Raw genomic sequence first — 20,014 nt, forward strand, 5'->3', positions numbered from 1 at the left:
ATTTAAAGTGTACTCATTCCAATTGCCTCGAAAGAGTCCTGTATTGTTATTTTTCGTCACTACCTCACCGGGTCGGGAGTGGGTAATTTGCGCGCCTGCTGCCTTCCTTGGATGTGGTAGCCGTTTCTCAGGCTCCCTCTCCGGAATTGAACCCTGATTCTCCGTTACCCGTGGTCACCATGGTAGGCACAGAAAGTACCATCGAAAGTTGATAGGGCAGACACCCGAATGGATCGTCGCGGTCACGGGGACGTGCGATCGGCCCGAGGTTATCCAGAGTCGCAACGCTTACGGGGAGAGCGCGGCAGGGGGGAGGCCGCGGAGGACCGTCCCGACGCCGCGCCCGGGACCCCGGATTGGTTTTGATCTGATTAATGCACGAATCCCTGGCGGTCAGCGCTCGTTTGCACGTATTAGCTCTAGAATTATCACAGTTGTCCGAGTCAACGGTTTGGAGCGATCAAAGGAACCATAACTGATTTAATGAGCCATTCGCAGTTTCACTGTACCGTCCGTGTGTACTTACACGTGCATGGCTTAATCTTTGAGACAAGCATATGCTACTGGCAGGATCAACCAGGTAGCCCCCCAACACGACTGGACCGCGTCGAGGTTCGGGAGAGGAGAGGCCTGCGGGAAGAGAGGGGGGGCGGCGGAAGAGCCCCGCGGCGGCAGGGCGCCCGGACGGAACGGGTATAGGCAGGGCGTGCGGCATCCGGAGAGGATGCGGGATGGCATGGGGCTTCCCTGGGGGGGGCGGGGAACGGAGCCCTCGCAGCACCGGGGACATGTGCGGGAGGAGCGGCTCGCTGTGCGGTGCGTGGTCCCGAAGCGGCAGGCGTCTGGAAAACACCCCTTGCACGGGGAGGGCGAGGTGACTGGCCTCCGGAGGACGCCACGGCCGCCCCCGTCTCACCAACCGCACCCAAGGCAACACACAGGGTCGCTCGGGGAGATGGCGTGCGGGGGTGGGCCTATGTGGCGCCACCGTCTGGCTTAGACCTGCCTCCGCCGCGGGGGGTCCTCGACCCACCGGCGGACAGGCACGAGGATTGGGAGAGGGGGGCTGGCCGTCAGGGTCCGCCGCGGCTCCGGCACTAACCCGACGACGCGGAGGTCGCGTGGGTGGTCGTCGGCCAGGCCGTGTCGGCGTCGCCTTCCAGAGTAGTCCCTCTTCCCGCTCGCGCCCGTAACCTCAAAGGGATGCCCGAGCGGCTTTTCCTCCCAGGGCTGCTCCCCGCCCGGGGGCGGGAGCGCATGGGGAACCCCAGGTCGGCCTTTCACCGTACTCCCTACCTCTTGGCCCTCGTTCCTTCTCCCGTTCTCCATCTAACCCCTTGGCTCTGGGGTTTCCGCGCTCGCTCTCTCTCTCCTTCTCCCTGCCGAGCCGCCAGGGAGGATGAGGGTCGAAGGGGAAAGGTGACGGTCGGGCTGGGGCACACCACACGGTGAGAACCCCCTTCGCCTGCCTCCACACATCTGTCGTCCTCCCCACTGACGTAGGGGCCCGGGAAAAGACTGGAAATCGCGAAGCTCGGCAGTGGCGCGGAGACGCCACCCACCGCCGCCGCTGTCGCCACCGCCGCGGAGGCCGCCCTGTCGGACGCGAGGGGCGGCGCGGGCCTCCGCTGGCCGGTTACGCATCTGGAAGAAAAGGGCCGCCCTCGGAGAAGATCGGTGTGCTTCCCCGCACAGGAAGCGATTCGGACGACGGCCCCCACGCCTGGGTGGGTGGGCGCCACGCCGTTCGCCCGTGCGGGTCGTCGGACCGCTGCCTTCGCTCGGGTCGGGCCAATCTCCCCACGGCTCGGCCACCTCCGCGGACGGGAGGCGAGGCCGGCGTGCGCGCCCAAAGATAGGTGTCGAAAGCCCGGGGGTAGAGGAGGAAGGGGACCGCTCACCTTAAGCCAGCGCGAGCTCCAAAGCCCGGGCCGAGCGAGCGGCGCCACCTCCCCACCCGGGAGCGCTGCGCCAGATCGATCGGAGGAAGAGCAGGGGTGCGTGGAGGGACTTGCCCAAGTACGGAGGCTGCTAACCCCTGTCGTCGGGAAATACGTGCCCAAGAGTCCTGGAAGCGAGACTCGGGTACAGGCGCCCTTGCAGAGGGGGTACTGGATGTGGAACTGGGGTCAAAGCCACAAAAGCATCCGCCCTCATGGAGCCTCTCCCGGGCCTAAAAATCCAGATTTTAGCCTTGACGGCGCCCCCATGTGGAGAACCAGGGCCCGTGGGGGGGGTCTGGCCAGGCTCACTTCAACCCAGGAACACCTCTCTGACTTGGGATAGGCGACCGGCAAAAGTCCCCCCACGCAGCTGCGGAAGCCTGGGTTCAGCCAAGGTGCAGACCTCCAGCCGAACAGGGACTCATAGCCAAAACGCGTACCCGGGCCTACGGAGGTGAAAACCTGCTTAAATGAGTCAAAATGTGTCGGGGCTGAGAGGTACCTCTCTCTCATATATTCTGCCGGTGGTGTGCAAAACTGGGTCTTTGTATGGAGTGTCACCCTATACCCACTTTAGGGACGCATTCCAAAAAGTACCCGATCGCCTGGAACTGTCAGGCGGATTCGGCTCCCTGGAATTTCCTCATTCTGGTTCTTTTTCACTTTTTGTCTCTTTTGCGACATCTAGTGGGCAGGCTGCATTACTGCAACCAGGGACACCTCAAAACGCTTGGAACTGGGGAGCGGGCTCAATTTACTAACGTTTTGCGGGTCCTGGAAGTCAAAATTGTGACTTCTGAAAACGACTAAGTATGAAGGACTCATCGGGCGAATCGCTCTGGAACTGAAATCGGATGCGCTCACTCACATTTTCCCCTCTCTGGAAGTCTGACACAAGTTGAAAAATTTTCTAAGTCCACAAAAAAATTTTTTTCAACTTTTTTTCAATTTTCCCCCTGTGGGATATATATTTTACCCACACATTTGGAGCTCTCCTGGGATGCCCTCTAACATATTATAACCTCATTTTGTGGAAGTTTTCACAAAATTGTGAAATTTTCAAAAAGTCAGAAATTTTGACAAAAACGACTAAGTATGAAGGACTCATCGGATGAATCGCTCTGCAACTGAAATCGGATGCGCGCACTGACATGCTCCCCTCTCTGGAAGTCTGACAAATGTGTGAAAATTTTCTAAGTCCACAAAAATTTTTTTTTACAACTTTTTTTCAATTTTCCCCCTGTGGGATATATATTTTACCCACACATTTGGAGCTCTCCTGGGATGCCCTCTAACATAGTATAACCTCATTTTGTGGAAGTTTTCACAAAAAAGAGAAATTTTCAAAAAAGTCCAAAATTTTGCAAAAACTACTAAGTATGAAGGACTCATCGGATGAATCGCTCTGGAACTGAAATCGGATGCGCTTACTTACATGCTCGCCTCTCTGGAAGTCTGACACATGTGTGAAAATTTTCTAAGTCAACAAAAAAAAATTTTTTCAACTTTTTTTCAATTTTCCCCACGTGGGATATATATTTTACCCACACATTTGGAGCCCTCCTGGGATGCCCTCTAACATAGTATAACCTCATTTTGTGGAAGTTTTCACAAAAAAGTGAAATTTGCAAAAAGTCAGAAATTTTGCCAAAAACGACTAAGTATGAAGGACTCATTGCGCGAATCGCTCTGGAACTGAAATCGGATGCGCTTACTCACATGCTCCCCTCTCTGGAAGTCTGACACATGTGTGAAAATTTTCTAAGTCCACAAAAAAAATTTTTTTCAACTTTTTTTCAATTTTCCCCCTGTGGGATATATATTTTACCCACACATTTGGAGCTCTCCTGGGATGCCTTCTAACATAGTATAACCTCATTTTGTGGAAGTTTTCACAAAAAAGTGAAATTTTCAAAAAGTCAAAAATTTTGACAAAAACGACTAAGTATGAAGGACTCATCGGATGAATCGCTCTGGAACTGAAATCGGATGCGCGCACTGACATGCTCCCCTCTCTGGAAGTCTGACACATGTGTGAAAATTTTCTAAGTCCACAAAAAAAATTTTTTACAACTTTTTTTTCAATTTTCCCCCTGTGGGATACATATTTTACCCACACATTTGGAGCTCTCCTGGGATGCCTTCTAACATAGTATAACCTCATTTTGTGGAAGTTTTCACAAAAAGGTGAAATTTTCAAAAAGTCAGAAATTTTGCCAAAAACGACTAAGTATGAAGGACTCATCGGATGAATCGCTCTGGAACTGAAATCAGATGCGCGCACTGACATGCTCCCCTCTCTGGAAATCTGACACGTGTGCAAATTTTCTAAGTCCTCAAAAAAAAATTTTTTTTCGACTTTTTTTCAATTTTCCCCCTGTGGGATATATATTTTACCCACACATTTGGAGCCCTCCTGGGATGGCCTCTAACATAGTATAACCTCATTTAGCGGAGATTTTCACAGAAAAGTGAAATTTTCAAAAAAGTCAAAAAATTTGCAAAAACGACTAAGTATGAAGGACTCATCGGATGAATCGCTCTGGAACTGAAATCGGATGCGCGCACTGACATGCTCCCCTCTCTGGAAGTCTGACACATGTGTGAAAATTTTCTAAGTCCACAAAAAAAATTTTTTTAAACTTTTTTTCAATTTCCCCCCCCGAGGGATATATATTTTACCCACACATTTGGAGCCCTCCTGGGGTACCTTCACACATATTTCCCCTCTCTATAGAGGAAGACTGGAGGGCCTCAGCCCAAAATTCTGGAACTGTTTCTGTACACCGCAGCACTATTAACCACTTCGCACCAGAGCCTGTTTTTGCCTTCGTGACCAGGCCAATTTTTTCAATTCTGACCACTGCCAGTTTATGAAGTAATTACTCTGGAACGCTTCAATGTATTCCCCTGACTCTGAGATTGTTTTTTTCATGACATATTGTACTTCATGATAGTGGTAAAATTTCTTCGATATAACTTGTGTTTATTTGTGAAAAAATCGGAAATTTGGCGAAAATTTTGAAATTTTCAAACTTTGAATTTTCATGCCCTTAAATCAGAGAGATATGTCACACAAAATAGTTAATAAATAACATTTCCCACATGTCTACTTTACATCAGCACAATTTTGGAACCAAAATTTTTTTTTGTTAGGGAGCTATAAGGGTTAAAAGTTGACCAGCGATTTCTCATTTTTCCAACAAAATTTACAAAAACATTATTTTAGGGACCACATCATATTTGAAGTCACTTTGAGGGGTCTTTATGACAGAAAATACCCAAAAGTAACAACATTCTAAAAACTGCACCCCTCAAGGTGCTCAAAACCACATTCAAGAACTTTATTAACCCTTCAGATGCTTCACAGGAATTTTTGGAATGTGGAAGAAAAAAATTAACATTTAACTTTTTTCACAAAAATGTTACTTTAGACCCAATTTTTTTTATATTCACAGGGGTAACAGGAAAAAAATGGACCCCAAATTTTTTTGTGCAATTTCTCTTGAGCGTGCTGATACCCCATATGTGAGGGAAAATCACTGTTTGGGCGCACTGCAGGGTTCGGAAGGGAAGGAGCGCCATTAGACTTTTTGAATGTAAAATTTGTCTGAATAATTAGCAGACGCCATGTTGCGTTTGGAGAGCTCCTGATGTACCTAAACCCCCACAAGTGACACCATTTTGGAAACTAGACCCCTTAGGGAACTTATCTAGATGTGTGGTGAGCACCTTGAACCCCAAGGTGCTTCACAGAAGTTTATAATATTGAGCTGTAAAAATAAAATTTTCACATTTTTCCCACAAAACTGTTTTTCATCCCTTAATTTTGCATTATCATAAGGGTAATAGGATAAATTGCACCATGAAATTTGTTGTGCAATTTCTCCTGAACACGCTGATACCCCATATGTGGAGGCAAATTACTGTTTGGGCGCATGGTAGGGTTTGAAAGGGAAGGAGCGCCATTTGACTTTTTGAATGTAAAATTTGTTTGAATAATTAGCAGACGCCATGTCGCATTTGGGGAACCCCTAATGTGCCTAAACAGTGGAAACCCCCCACAAGTGCCACCATTTTGGAAACTAGACCCCTTAGGGAACTTATCTAGATGTGAGGTGAGCACCTTGCACCCCCAGCTGCTTCACAGAAGTTTATAATATTGAGCCGTAAAAATAAAATTTTCACATTTTTCCCTCAAAAAATGTTTTTCATTCCCTAATTTTGTATTATCATAAGGGTAACAGGATAAGTTGCACCATGAAATTTGTTGTGCAATTTCTCCTGAACACGCCGATACCCCATATGTGGAGGCAAATTACTGTTTGGGCACATGGCAGGGTTTGAAAGGGAAGGAGCGCCATTTGACTTTTTGAATGTAAAATTTGTTTGAATAATTAGCGGACGCCATGTCACATTTGGGGAGCCCCTAATGTGCCTAAACAGTGGAAACCCCCCACAAGTGCCACCATTTTGGAAACTAGACCCCTTAGGGAACTTATCTAGATGTGTGGTGAGCACCTTGCACCCCCAGCTGCTTCACAGAAGTTTATAATATTGAGCCGTAAAAATAAAATTTTCACATTTTTCCCATAAAAAATGTTTTTCATTCCCTAATTTTGCATTATCATAAGGGTAACAGGATAAATTGCACCATGAAATTTGTTGTACAATTTCTCCTGAGTACGCCGATACCCCATATGTGGGGGAAAACCACTGCTTTGGTGTACTGCAGGGTTCGGAAGAGAAAGGAGCGCTATGTTGGCTGGGATAGGCAGCAGACACCATGTCACATTTGAAGAGTCGCTGACATGTCAAAACAGCAGAAACCCCCACAAGTGACCCCATTTTGTAAACTACACCTCTCAAGGAATTCATCTAGGGAAGTAGTGAGTATTTTTTAATTTTTAAATTTATACCATTGGGCAGTGAAAAAAGCATAATTATATTTTTACCACAAAAAAATGTTTTACCCTCAGATTTTACATTTTCACACAGGGCAATGGGTAAAAATGGTGCCGAAATGTGTCACACAATTTCTTCTAAAAGTGGCAATACCCCATATGTGGCTGTATCGTACCACTTAGCCATACGGTGAGATCTGGGGGGTACGGAGTGCTATTTGACAATTGGAGAACAAATTATTGTAGAATAGGCATTTGGATTTGGGAGCACAAAATTTTCTGAATTTCTTTTGGGGGGCAAGGGTCATTTTGCTTTTCCAGAGCCTTTCTGCTACCAGTAACTTGGAAGTCCCTTATATTTTTAACAGATGACGGACCTGAGTGGGGACTAGCTTTTTTTGAGGACTGAGTTGAAGCTTTTATTGGGAACATTTTACGTAACATTTATCCGGCGCTCTAGGCTGAGCACTTACATCGGGGTTTCCATCTAAATTTCCAAGTGATGTAATTCAGATGAAACCCCTGCAGGATCCATTCACTATAATGAGGCAGCAGAGTTACTCTCTACTCCGTCTGGCCTCTGTTTAGCGGTGTCCTTTTTTTCAGAAGTGCACAAAACTGTGGCTAACCGCACTTTTATGCATGCCTAAAACAAATGACACCGTGGGATCCCAGGCTAGACGGCGTCCACAGTGCCTATATCTGCCTCATTACAGGGAATCTTCCATCATGGGTTCCGGCTGAATCACGTATTTCAGAGATTTACACGGAAACTCTGGTGTAAGTGCTCAGCGCAGAGCACAGGATAAATATGAGCAGAGCCTTACTGGGATCTTTGGGAGACATAATAAACAAATCAGTAGCAGGTGAAGAATTGGTTTAATTTATTTTTTACGCCGTTCCTAGTGTGATATAACTGATTAGATTACTTTATTCTTCGGGTCGGTGCGATTACAGAGATACCAGATTTATATCGGGTTTTTATGACTGACAGCTGTCACACACTAAAATACGCTTTTTTTGCAAAATCTAGTTTTTGCATCACCATATTTTGAGAGCTATAATTTTTCCAGATTTCGGCCGACAGAGTCATGTGACGGCTTGTTTTTTGCGGGACGAGTTGACATTTTTATTGGTACCATTTTTGGGTACGTGACATTTTTTGATCGCTTTCTATTCTGTTTTTTGGGAGGTAAAATTAACAAAAACAAACACTTCAGGAATTGTTTTTTGAGTTTTTTTCTATGCCGTTCTGCGTGTGGTAAAAGTGATCAGGCAGCGTTATTCTTCGGGTCAGTACGTTTACAGCGATACTACACTTACTGTATTTTTTTTAATGTTTTGGCACTTTTACACAATAAAACAATTTTATAGAAAAAAAAAAATTTTTTTGCATTGCTTTATTCTGAGCGCTATAACTTTTTTATTTTTCGTCTGATGGAGCTGTATGGCGGCTTTTTTTTATGACGTTTTCAGTGGTACCATTTTTATTTCTATTCTGCTTTTTGATCGCATTTTTTTCCACTTTTTGTTTGGCGATATGATGAAAAAGCATATTTTTTTGCTCCGTTTTTTTATTTATTTTTATTACGGTATGCACAGAAGGAGTTAATTAGTGTGACAGTTTTATAGCTCGGGTTGTTTCGGACGCGGCGATACCAAATATGTGTACTTTTTTTGGTTTTGTAAAAATATATGGATTTATTGGTTTAATATTTTATTTATTTATTTTTATTTATTTTGTGATTTTTTTTTAATAGTTTTAAAACTTTTTTTTTACTTTTTTTTTACATTTTTACTTAGTCCCTGTATGGGACATTAATTTTTATTTTTCTGATCACTGATCTCATGTAATGTAATAGACATGTATTACATTACATGAGATCTTCACTGACTGTTTCAGTCAGTCTCCTCTCTGGCTCAGCTTGCAGGCTGAGCCAGACAGGACACCATATATGGCAGAGCTGGAGGCGGTCATGTGACCTCCAGCTGCCATAGCAACCCCAGGCCCTGAAAGGAAACGGAGGTCTTCGGAGGTAAGACGACCCCCTCTCCTCCTGCTGTCTCCTATTTGCCGCGATCACTATAGATCGCAGCATATAGAAGACAGCAAAGGGTTAACATCACCGGGACCTGATCTAATCAGGGCCTGATGATGTTCCCTGTCAGAGCTAACGCTCTGCACCGGAATCGCAGTGCTTGCAGGACCCTGGGGGTCCTGAGCGCTGCGCGACCACCCACCGTTTTTAAACGTCGGCGCTGCACAGAGTCCAGGCAGCGCGGACGTTTATCTACAGTGGGCGGTCGGGAACCGGTTAAGTTTTACTTTGGCTGTGTTCACACATGTTGTGTTTTTCAGCTTCAGAAAACTGCATCAAAACACAATCTCTGGCAGGAAATCAGCTGCGTCAAAAACGTTTTGCTGCGTTTTTTGATGCATTTTTTGTGAGTTTTTTCAGCGATTTTTTTCACTGTCCTGTCTCTATTTATGCATGTACATAAAGTTCTGTTAAAAAAGAACCCCATTCTATTTCACCATCAAAAACGCTGCTGCAAATTTTGGTGCATTTTTTTAGCGTTTTATTCATCACTGTATAATGACGTGATTTTCCTCCAAAATATCAGTAATTAATGGGGGCACTCTCCTACACCTCTACTGAGGTCCGATATTAAGGCTATGTGCACACTATGCAGAAATGCTCAGGATTTTTTCCTGAGCGTTTCTGCATCTTTCTGGCAGGAAAAAAAGCATGCGGATTGTACATGTGGTTTCCTGCCAGGGACATGCGGAAATGAAGCGGTCTTCACTTTCATTTCCGCATGCGGGTTGACAAGTGCTTCCCAAGCGATTTTAGCATCACTTGGAAAGTGCTTGTCAACTTCACACTATATAAATCCATGCAACCGGCATGGATTTATATAGTGTGTGAATGTCAAAAAATAAAAAACAAATATATACTTTACACTCTGATGGCCCCCGGTGTCCTGCTTCATCGGTTCCGGATGCCGGCAGTGAAGACTTTAGGACCTTCCGACGTCAGCGTCACGTGACCCGTCACATGACTCTGACGTCAGCGAAGGTCCTTCATTCAACCGCGAAGTGCGCGGGAAGCCGGCAGGACGCAGCGCGGGCCGTCAGAAGGTGAGAATATATATATTTTTTATTTTATTCTTTTTTTTTTTAATGGTACCTGGGTCTGGATGAGAGTCCTCTCCTCCACACCCGGATACCATCCGCACATTAGACCGCATGAAAAGCGCATCAACATATACAGTGATGCGGATTCCATGCGGTCTAATGCAAGTCAATGGCGGCAAAAGAGCAGCGTTTCCGCAAAATTAATTGACATGCTGCGGATTTTTGACCGCAGCATTTACGCTGCGGAAAAATCCGCATCATGGGCACAGCACATGCGTATTTCAATTGGGGAACATTGCTGCCCTTCTACCATGCGTTTTTCATGCGTTTCCGCGGTGTTTACGCAACTGCAAAAACGCAGCGGAAACGCATGAAAAACGCATCGTGTGAACTCAGCCTCACTATTAACATCAAACTTGACTATTAATAATTAATTTCCACTAATGTTATCTGGGCCTTATACTATATACCAACTGAGACAAAATCGTGTGCTAATAAAAGGTATTTATTACACAAAAGTCTACAGTTAATATACTACTATGTATCACACTAACACAGTACACAAAACGGATTCACAATTCCCAATTACCTAATATATTTTCCACCCACGTTTGCTAATCACTCATGCAATATCGGCCCACCCAACTATACCAACTTTGCCTATATATATCTATCAATATCTAGGAGGGTTAGTACAGGGTATGTAGGGCTAGTAAGTAAAGAAGTTACAGGGAAAGAGAGATACTCAGCCATGTGTTGTTATGTCCATCTTCAAGAGTCTAAGGGGCCTTAGCACATGTGCATTCTGGGGTTTTAAGTCCAGCCAGTGTCCAGCTTCATGTCACAGGAAATGATGTATTATTCCCTGCCCACTGGCTAAGATCTTTGTTCATGTCCAACCATACTCGCAAAACCTGTTTTACCACATGGCTGGACATTCTATTGAAACCTCCCCCAGCAGCAAACAGACTGAAATACATGGGGAGATGTGGGGCCAATATATACATGTATACTTATCTGCAAGCATGGCTAGCATGCAGATACGTATATACATGTACAACCTGGAACACTTCCCTTTACAACCACCCATTATTTCCCATGGGTGAAAAAACACTGACAAAAATGCTGGAAGTGACATGCTCTATTTTCCAAAAACCCAACCAAGGCACAAAATACGCAACAACAAAAAAGCATGATGTGTGAACAGACAATTCTGGTTTCTCATAGACTTTGCTGGTAGGTACTGCAAAACACAGCTGAAAATTTGCATAAAAATCTGCAGCAAAAAATGCTAAAAAAAACACAACATGTGTGAACATAGCTTTTAAGTGAAGTTTAACTTGAACTTATTATATGTTGTCAAAATTACTCACAAAACGTCGCTTTCAAAAGCCACAAAAGACGACGGAGGGGTTTCCTCATTTCTTGTGAATTTCTTTCTGTAGAAACATACAAATCAAGGTCTGTGTTAAGAGTCAAAGTGAAAAGAAAAATACTATTTTAAATGATAAAACCATCAAGGTAGAGGGAGTTGTACTTGCAAATGTGGAGTGAAGAAATGTTCATTGTTCTTATGGGTCTTAATTCACCAACAACTACTTGGATATTGCATTTTACCTAACCAGGTGGGTGTCAAAAAGGGCAGATAGACACCTACACCATCACAAGACCCTACAATTACCATGAAAGGCAGCACCCACCACTTCCTCACTGATACCTCAGATGCCTCTCCTAGATAAGAGCAGTCTATGCGGTATGCAATGTATCGTCCTTCAGGGAGCGCTTCTTCCCAGACCATTTCAACGTCTCCAGCATATCCAACTCCTTTTGAGTACCAGCCTACTGCTCCAATCATGCATTCCCCGTCACCTCTTTTGCCATACTTACGGATGCAAAGTCTGCTTCCAATATCACAGGCTGGAGTGACTTGTAAGTTTCGTAATAGTGAGATCACAGATGTCTATGCAAGCACCGTGTAACGCATGTTACACAAGTCTTGAATGGTAGCTCAAAAAAAGATTAAGAAGCATCGACTTCAATATCATCATAAGAAGCGTCGACACAAGTTTGCAAAAAGGTATGAAAAGTGAACTGTAGAAGATAGGAAACGGGTGGTTTGGAGCTATGGGACAAAAGTCAATAGACTAGGCTATGATGGGTGAAAATGGGTCTGGAAGAAACAAAGGAAAATGGGGCTAAAGGATGGAGAAATTGAAGGAACTGTCAAGTTCGGTGAAGGAAGCCTGATGATATGGGGTTGTTTCACAGCTAAAGGCGTTGGATACTTTACCAGAATCGATGGTGGTCTCAATGCTGAGCTATATGTGAGTATCCTACAAGACTAATTACTTTGTACACTCGAGTACCATCGGTATGAAAAGGACAACATAGTGTTCCAGTAGGACAACGAACCAAAGCATATGTTGAGATTGGCAAATAAATGGTTCAATGACAATGAAGTCGAAGTGCTGGATTGGCCCCCACAGACCTCAGACCTTAATCCAATTTAACACTTGTGGGTAGAATGGAATAAAAAACTATATACATATCCAAGCGAGTCGAAGAGCATGCACCAACTGGGAACATGTAAAAGAGACCCGGAATTAGATGTCGGTCAAGACATGTTTGAATCTGATCGAGAGCATGCCCAGAAGGATTCAGGCAGTGTTGAAAGCCAAAGGTGGATTTACAAAATACTAATAAAATAATAAAAAATTGTATTTAGATTTTTAGGAGCAAAACAGTAACAGTGCAGTGACATGACAAGAATCTGCATAATTAATCATATGCCAAATAGTTGCAACTCAAGTTTATATATGAGATAGACAAGATGATTGTCTATAAAATGAGGGTAGTCTCACAATAAAATAAGTAGTGGATGGTGAGATATGGAGCCTGAAAGTCAAAAGTTCAAAAGATTGATACTCTTTTGCTCTTCACTGTATTCATGTGCAGTTGGTGGTTCTGGCGATGTATTCAATTAATAATGATGGTCCCAGTGCTATATTCAATTACCGATTATGGTTTTAATAATGAATTAGTGTATTAATGGTTGTTTTGGTGCTGTATCTAAGTACTGATGAGGATGCTGGTGCCATTCATGTACTGATGGAATGTTCTGGTGATGTATTCATTTAATGATCATGGATCTGGTGCGGTCTTCCCTCATTAAAAAAAAATTAAACAATTAAAAAAAATTTGGTATGTCCACATCCTTAAAAGTCTGATCTATCAAAATATAAAAAGAACTAACATATGCAGTAAAGAGAAAAAAAAATAGAAGAACTACTTTTTTTTGTCACCACACCTCTTACAGCAAAAAGCCATCCAAATGTATGCACCCTGAATTGATAGCAAAAAATATTTCAACTTACTATGCAAAAAACAGCCCTCACATAGCTTCATAGATATATTTTTATTGTTCTAACAGGTCCTTAAAAGAGCATCACAAGCTAAATGTTGTTTTTTTTAACAAAAATAAGAATCTCTGAAAGTTTGGGATTACTGTAATCACAAAGACCTAAAGAATCATGTTCACACGTCACTTTTACCACATAATGAATATCTTAAAAGCAAAACCTAAAAAACAATGATGGGATTGTGTTTATTCACTGCAGGTATACCATGAACTGCTGGGAGGGGTGCCACTTGAATTTTCGCCTTGGGCACCAAAAAAAAAAGCTAGAATCAGGCCTGTCCCCACAGACGTTAGGAAGCTAACCGATTCAAGCCAAAATCACCGGGTTTAGCCAACTTCTATCTCATGAGTCTGAGGGCATTTAGAATTAAATAACTTTTTGATCGCTGGGCATCAAAACAGCTCAGACCCCAAGTGATAAAGTCACAATATGATGCTGTTTTTCAGTTACAGTATGGTGGTTCTAAAATCATGTTATAAAAGTATAATTTAGTAACTATATGGCAGTATTAGTTACGGTATTAACCACACATGGTATAGAGAGATTCAGTAATGCTATGGTGGTATGTGGTGGTACTGTTCAATCACTATAGCTGAGGATTTCTGTCCTTTAACCCTTTCACGACCTTGGGATTTTCCGTTTTTCGCTCCCCTTTTTCCCAGAGGCATAACTTTTTTATTTTTTAATATGTCCCTGTGATGGTTTATTTTTTCTGGGACGAATTGTAATTTTGAACGACATCATTGGTTTTACAATGTCGTGTACTGGAGAAAAAGGAAAAAATTCAAAAGTGCGTCAAAATTGCAAAAAAAAGTATAATTCTACACTTGTCTCTTGGTTGTTTTTTTTTTTTACCATGTTCACTAAATGCTAAAACTGACCTGCAATTATGATTCTCCAGGTCATTATGAGTTTGCAGATACCAAACATGAATAGGTTATTTTTTTTAAAGTGGTGAAATAAATTCTAAAGTTTGTAAAAAAAATTATAATGGCGCCATATTCCGAGACCCGTAGCGTCTCCCTTTTTCAGGATCTGGGGCTGGGTGAGGGCTTATTTTTCGCACGCTGAGCTGAAGGTTTTATTGATAATATTTTTAGGTAGATATAATGTTTTAATCGCTTGTGATTGCGTTTTATTGCGATGTTGCAGCGACCAAAAAAACTTAATTCTGGTGTTTTGATTTTTTTTCTCGTTACACAGTTTACCATTTGGATTAATTCTTTTTATATCTTGATAGATCGGGCGATTCAGAATGCAGCAATATATGTATATTTTAGTTTTATTATTCATTTATTTTGAATGGGGCAAAAGGGGGGTGATTTGAACGTTTATATTTTTAAAAAAAACAACATTTTTTTTTTTTACTTTTTTCTGGCCTTAATAGTTTCCTTAGAAGACTTGAAGGTGCTTTCATCCGATCACTTGTGCTACACATGGTTAAAATGATCATCTGCTATGAGCGATGGCCAACGGGTAACGCTCATGGCAAATCGTCACATGATCATGCTAAAAAACAGATTGCAGTAAAAAAGAAAACAATTTAAGACATTCCCGTCCTTATTTGAATGAACTAATTTTGCATTGTATCTTTTCATTTTTTATCACCCCTAACAAATCCAAAAACAGGTATAACTACCAGACATGTGAACATAGCCTTACAATACAATGTAACGAATGATAGTCGTATTTAGTGCTTACGTTGGCTGCACCTCCTCCTCACTGTCGTCCTCAATAATCGGACGCTTTCTGCCTCTTATTCTGGACGTCCTTCCTAAAATATATAACAAAACTGATTATGATTCTCATTCACCTCCAGATTTACACATCATCAGAGAAGCAGTCTCCACCTCTCACCATGGAAGAAGCAGAACCTATTACACACTGTAGGGATAAAATTATTGGGACACACACACATTACTCCTGGAGGAAATTTTATGACATTCCTTTTTAAATCCAGGGTCATTAACATGGAGTTGATCTCCCTTTGCAGCTAATAAAGCTTCCACTCTAAAAAAAAAAAATGGGGGATATTTCTGTGCAATTTGTTGTCCATTCTTCCAGAAGAGCAGTTATCAGGTCAGACACTGATGTTGGACAAGGGGACCTGGCTTGTAATCTCTGGTTAATCCAAAAGGTATCTATCTGATGGAGTTGAGGTTAGGTCTCTTGAAGGGTCAGTCATGTTCTTCCACACCAAACTCACCCAGCCATGTCTTATTTGAACTTTCATGAACTGACTTGTGACAACATATGACAGCAAGATGCTGAATTCAGGGAGCTCTTTAGAACAAGCCATTTTATCACAACTGTTCGCACAGGCAGACTACATGCTTAGATGCTGGATTTTATACCCATGGCAATGAACCAAAAGAGAAAACCTTAATTCAATGATTAAGAGGTGACTTTTCATACTTGTTCACACAGTGTGTAAAGCTTCCTTCACATGTACATGTTTTCAGCACGTGTGGCATTCGCTTTCACATGCATTGAAGACACGTATGCACACATACCTATCATAATCTATGGAGATCTTTGCATGAGACCCGTCCGCATGGATTACAAGGGCCAAAACACATTTCTGGCTCCGTGTGAAACATCCTTGTGACAACCGTGTGCTGTACATGTTTAACACTGCAAAGTATAGGAGAAGCTTTGGAATTGATATTTAAGTCATGGTGGAAAAAAAATGAATTGCACACGGATGGAACACTGATGGCACACGGATGACACACTGATCCAAAATACTTATGACACCGGTACCATTTTTCCAGTACCGGTATTATATGGACATGTGAAGGGTGGTTTAGTCAAAGGAATCTGTTAAACATGTCGTCGGTCGGGTAACAAACCCTGAGCTGGAGGTTTTCAGGAGGCAGACACAGAGCTTTTCCCCAGGATATTGTAACTTAGTTTTTCCTCTCCTTGTAACAAGAACCATAACCTTTCTAATATTTCGACATAGCCGCAAGAGGGCTTGTTTTTTGCAGAACACAACTTATTCTATGAAATAAGTGGAAACGGTGAGGAAAAAAACTGTAATTCCACATTTTCTTTTTCAAGGTTTTGTACTAGCGCCGCTTACTTTGTGGTAATCAGGTGGTGATCTGTTACCTTTGCTCTATGGGTCAGTATGGTTACGGGATCCAAAATCTATATATTTCTATTCATGATTTACTAATTAAAAATAAAATAAAAACATTTACAAAAACAATTTGGCTTTTGTCACCATATTCTGAGAGCCATATATATATTTTTTTAAAGTGGTCATCCGGCAGTCAAGGTAACCCTTCGTCAATGTGCATTCATACTGCACGGTGGCCCCATGTTCATTAGAACTGATGGCCATTATGTTAAAGTCTGTTACATGTCACCATCACACTTGACAGCGGTATTAACCCCATAACGCCCAATGACGGACACTGCACGGCATGAGCAGGTGTAAGTTAATGCTCCTTGCCGTGCAGTGTCCGTTATGGCTTTAAACTGTCACAGCGTGTAAACACGCAGTGACAGATAAGTGCGGACAGCTATCTGTGACAGCTGAGCAGCACAAGATGGGGTGCAGGGAGCCATATGGTCGGTCCGCACACCTAGATCGCTGCGATCGGTCAGTCAATCTGACTGACCGATCTCAGCATGATCGTGCAGAAGATGCTGAAATATCAGCGTCTCCAGCCCGATCAGTGCCGGAGTTCAGCACCACCAGTGGCTGAGCTCCGGCACTAAACAGCTAGTAGCCGTGTCAGCACCATCCCTGGCTGTTAAATCCGCTGACAGATCGGTGGCCCTGCGATGTCGTGGGGCCCAATCATTGCCATGGTGACCAGGGGTCGTCATGACGACCCCCGGGTCACCAAGCTACGGAAAGCTGCTGAAACCATGCTCACAGCATGGGCTCAGGAGCTTTCACTAAAGGTATAATGAATGCACTGCAATCTAGTACATTGCAATACATTATATCTGTGATCAAAGAGAAACAAGTGAAGGTCCCATAAAGGGACTAAGTAAAAAGTAAAAAATAAATGGCAAAAAATGTGTAAAAATATGTAAAAAAAATTAAATAAATAATAATAATTTTAAAAAAATATTCACTAATAAATACACATTTTTATGTAAAAAATAAATAAAATAAAAAAAAGTACACATATTTGGTATTGCCGAGTCTGGAACAACCCGACCTATAAAAGTGTCACACTAGTTAACCCCTTCAGTGAACGCCGCACAAAAAAAACTTAAAAAAACGAGGCTAACGATGCTTTATCATCATGCCACTGGGAAAAAAAGGGGAATGAAACACGATAAAAAAAACAAATATATATAAAATTAGTACCGCTGAAAACGTCATCTTGTCCCACAAGAAACAAGCCGCCATACAGCCCCATCAGTGGAAAGATAAAAAAATTATAGCTCTCAGAATAAAGCGATGCAAAATATATATATATTTTTTGTATAAAAACGCTATTAATGTGGTACCGCTGTAAACGTACAGAGCTGAAGAATAACTCTGCCTTATCAATTTTACCACACGCGGAACGGCATAAAAAAAAAAAAAAAAAAACACAATTCCTGAATTGCCAGTTTTTGTTTATTTTCCCTCCCCAAATTTAGAATAGAAAGCAATCAAAAAATGACATGTGACCAAAAATGGTACCAATAAAAACGTCAAATCGTCCCGCAAAAAACAAGCCCTTACATGACTGTCCCAGAGGACGATTCCCTAAAACAAGGCAGATGGCAACACTGGACGCTGTCTGGCCTGTGAGTCGGTATTGTCCGTCTTTTTAGGTGTGCATAAATGCGCGATCGGCCGCAGTTTTGGACACCTCTGAAAAGTAGGACGACGCTGAACAGAGGTAAGATGGAGCCCAGAAGAGTAACTCTGCTGCCTCATTATAATGAATGGATCCACTGGGGGGTGTCACCTGAATCACGTCACCCAGAGATTTCAATGGAAACTTCAAAATAAGTGCTCAGCATAGAGCACCGGATAAATATGATCCAAAATGTTATGTAAAATGTTCCCAATAAAAGCTTCAAATCTATCCATAAAACAAACAAAATACTCAGATTCATAGAATCATACAATTGTAGAGTTGGAAGGGACCTCCTGGCTCATCTGGTCCAACCCCCAGCTCAAAGCAGGATTCACTAAATCATCTCAGACAGATGTCTGTCCAGCCTCTGCTTGAAGACGTCCATTGAAGGAGAACTCACCACCTCTCGTGGCAGCCTGTTCCACTCGTTGATCATCCTAACTGTCAAAAAGTTTTTTCTAATATCTAATCTGTGTCTCCTCCCATTCAGTTTCATCCCATTGCTTCTTGTGCAAATGAGAATAAAGATGATCCTTCTACAATGTGACAGCCCTTTACATATTTGTAGACAGCTATTAAGTCTCCTCTCAGTCTTCTTTTTTGCAAGCTAAACATTCCCAAATCCTGCAACCGTTCCTCATAGGACATGGTTGCAGACCGGTCACCATTCTGGTCGCTCTTCTCTGAACTTGCTCCAGTTTGTCGATGTCTTTTTTAAAATGTGGTGCCCAAAACTGGACACAGTTTACCAGATGAGGTCTGAACAAGGAGGAGTAAAGTCCGATAATGACTTCACATGATCTAGATTGTATGCTTCTGTTAAAACATCCCAGAATTGTATTTGTCTTTTTTAGCTGCTGCATCACACTGTTTACTCATGTTCAGTCTATGATCTATTAGTATAACTAAGTATTTTTCACATGTACTGTTGCTTAGCTCTATTCCTCCCATTTTGTACATGGCTTTTTTCATTTTTATTGCCCAGATGTAGTACTTTGAATTTTTCCCTGTTAAAAAACATTCTGTTACTTGCTGCCCACTGCTCCAGTTTATTTAGGTCTTTTTGAATCCTGTCTCTCTCTTCTCTAGTGTTAGCTATACTTCCTAGATTTGTGTCATCAGAAAATTTAATCAGTTTACCCTCAATTCCTTCATCTAAATCATTGATAAAGATGTTGAACAATACAGGTCCCAGGACAGAGCCCCGTGGTACCCCACTTCAGACATTCATCCAGCTGGATGTGAAGCCATTTACGACCACCCGTTGAGTCCGATCACTAAGCCAGTTATGAATCCACCTAACAGTTGCCTTGTCCTTTCAATACTTGGTCATTTTTTCAATAAGGATGGTGTGAGATACTTTGTCAAATACTTTGCTGAAGTCAAGATATACTATATCTACAGCATTTCTGTTAGGCGTCAGGTGTTTGCTAGATTTGAAATAGGTTCAGAACCATCAGTGGATTCTGTAGTCTCCCATTCCAGTCCAGCCAGGGATGATGCTGCTCAACATCATCATCAGTCCCAACGCCTAGCTGGTGCACGAGATGTACAGGTTGTCTCTTGGGTCTTTGTTCCTAGCAACATGAAGGATAGGTTGCGGAGGGAAACAGGGCTGCTAAAGCTTAAGTCCAGGATTCTCTGCACTGAGCATGCCTGTGACATGGTGGACCGTGATTGGTGGTTTGGGAGTCAGCTGATCCGGTGACCTGGCGCCGCCTGATTGGTTGCGGGTGACGTCACCAATAGTGCGACGGTGGGCAGGGCTTAATCTTTAAATAGCCCGCCCACA

At 42.8% G+C, this 20,014-nt stretch overlaps 1 pseudogene; it reads right to left on the reverse strand.

The window, feature by feature from the left end:
* LOC141231556 (18S ribosomal RNA) overlaps nt 1–583 on the reverse strand; it is a 1,868-nt pseudogene extending 1,285 nt beyond the window's left edge.
* Nucleotides 584–20,014: the final 19,431 nt, after the last annotated feature.

Source organism: Phyllobates terribilis, unplaced genomic scaffold (assembly GCF_046119375.1).
Source record: "Phyllobates terribilis strain yellow unplaced genomic scaffold, ASM4611937v1 Scaffold_526__1_contigs__length_1210158, whole genome shotgun sequence".
Classification (NCBI taxonomy): domain Eukaryota; kingdom Metazoa; phylum Chordata; class Amphibia; order Anura; family Dendrobatidae; genus Phyllobates; species Phyllobates terribilis.